At 38.7% G+C, this 2,500-nt stretch overlaps 1 protein-coding gene across 2 annotated transcripts in view; it reads left to right on the forward strand.

Moving 5' to 3' along the window:
* The window catches only part of LOC145266961 (uncharacterized), a 78,660-nt gene that overhangs the window by 39,789 nt on the left and 36,371 nt on the right, over positions 1 to 2,500 (forward strand). The gene's annotated exons all lie outside the window — the stretch shown is intronic.

Below are 2,500 nucleotides of genomic sequence, written 5' to 3' on the forward strand. Positions count from 1 at the left end.
CGACCATTGGTCTTCACTGGAATTTGGGTGGAAACAAGCCTCTCCAAGGTCCCAGTCCTCTTTGCTATCGTCCAGTGGAGGTCTGGCTAGTGCTTTCTCTTCTCTGTCTTTACACCTTCGTCGCTTTGTGGTGTCGTATCAGTTTTTGGTGACAAAAAAAAAGAAATCATCCAATTTTTATAATTCCATGTGATACTCCTTTGTGCTTTATATCTGTAGCATTTTCTGCATGTCCAGATTGTGTCAGTAGTTCATGTATATTAATCTCTGCATTCAAGAGTTTTCATTACTGTTATCCGTTGTACCTTACGAGCCATTCCTCTGATCCTGATCTCTCCAATTCTCTTTTCAAAGTTTTTTGGTTGCTAACTGTATTTATTTGCTTCCCCACAAGAACAAATTAGGCATGAAGCCGTTTTTTACTGTGGAGAGATGGGAAGGGGAATGGGGACTAGCTCCCGAGAGGTGGGAAATGGGAGATGGATAGTGAGAGCCTCTTTGTATATAAGGTTGCCCCTACGTGGACCAGAAACTCATTGCCACAAGGGCAATGGTCTTTGCTTGCAGTATCTGTCGGAACAGATACTACACTTTGTTGCCAGCTAGTGCTCCTACTATTAGTAGTGTCATCCAGACTTTTTTTTATCTTCCATACTAGTTCTCTGGCCAATTCAGTGTATTTGCTCCGCTTTTCCGTCTCCTTGATCTTCACTCTGTGGTCTGCTGGGACAGCAAAATCTACAATCTGATAGGTCTTTTCCTTCTTGTTAACTAGTATGACATCGGGTTTTCTTGCTTGGATGAGTTTATCCGTTTGTATGTCCATGTGCCATAGGAGTTTGTGACTTTCATTTTCAAGTTCTGCTGCCGGTTTGTGCTTGTACCATTTGTCTGTGTGTTCAAGATAATTGTCTGCATAATTGCCAATGTATTGCATTCCTTACTTTATAGTGTTTATTCCTATATTCTTTTCAGGCTAGTTTGCTACATTCGCTGATTATGTGGTTTATTGTTTCGTCTCTTTGTTCACAGAGTTAGTATTTGCTGTTTTCTTGTGTCTTGTCGATCCTTGCTTTTATGTGGTTGGTTCTAATCACGTTATCTCGTACGGCTGTTATTAGGGATCCAGTTTCTCTGTTAAGGTTTCCTTTTTGTAGCCATGTCCAAGTGTTTTCGTTAGTCTCTTCTTTTGAAGACTGTGTAAATAACACACAAAATAAAGAATTCGTAGAATACATAATGTAGAACAACGAAAGAATACATAATGTAGAACAACGAAAGAATACATAATGTAGAACAACGAAAGAATATATAATGTAGAACAACGAAAGAATAATTACTGCAGTGAGAGGCACGGAAGAAACAAACAAGACAGAAAAAGAGACGAGGAATCGTCCATGTACCTGTTTCTCTTCCCATTTTTCTTTTTTCGTCTTATCCTTTGTTCCTTTTCTCTCTGTCTTGTTTGTTTTTTCAGTGTCTTTTGCTGCAGTAATTATTCTTTCGGTGTTCTGCATTTTTTTTTTTTTTTTTTTTTTCTAATTCTTTTCTGGTCCTCTATACTAACCAGCCCTCCTCCACCGTCTTTTCTTTTCACATAGAGTCGGTCAGTATCATCCTTCGGATGTAGTGCATTGTGCAATTATTATTATTATCATCATCATCATTATTATTTACTCACCAGGAGTAATCACACGAGCCATCATCATTATTATTTACTCACCAGGAGTAATCACACGAGCCATCATCAAAGGTTGCTCTTTGAGAACAACCTATGGTGTTCCCTGGAATCTAAGTGACAACAAGTCTCCCCAGATTTTCAGCACTCTCCTTCTTTTTCGATAACTTTTGCAAAAGAATTTGCGTTATCGCAACAGCTGCTTACCATTGATTTCTCGTTAGTGGCGACCATTGGTCTTCACTGGGATTTAGGTGGCAATAAGCCTCTCCAAGGTTCCAGTCTTCTTTGCACTTAGCCAACAGAGGCCTGGCTAGTGCTTTCCCTCCTCAGTCTTTTCATCCTCCTTGACCCTCATCATTTGGTGTAGTGTCCGTTCATGGTGGCAGTCACAAAAAAAAACAAAAAAAATCAGGCGGCATCTTACAATTATTCCGTTTCAGTTTTCATGATTCCATGTAATGTTCCTTTGTGTGTATTGCATCTGTAGCAGTTTCCATGTCCAATTTGTGTGTAGTTTATGTATCCAATTTGTGTGTAGTTTATGTGTCCAGTTTGTGTGTAGTTTATGTATCCAATTTGTGTGTAGTTTCTGTGTCCAATTTGTGTGTAGTTCCTGTGTCCAGTTTGTGTGTAGTTTATGTGTGGTGTTAGTTTCCGCATTCAAGGTTTTTTTTTTAATATTTCTGCAGTTTTCATTATTGAGATGCATTGTATATTCTCACGCATCCCTCTGATTCCAATTTCTCCCATTCTTTTTTCAAAGTTTTTCAGTATTGTTCCTAGTGCTCCTACTATTAGTGATGTTATCTTTACTTTTTT

Source organism: Euprymna scolopes, chromosome 42, assembly GCF_053919585.1.
Source record: "Euprymna scolopes isolate OS-2025 chromosome 42, ASM5391958v1, whole genome shotgun sequence".
Taxonomy (NCBI): domain Eukaryota; kingdom Metazoa; phylum Mollusca; class Cephalopoda; order Sepiida; family Sepiolidae; genus Euprymna; species Euprymna scolopes.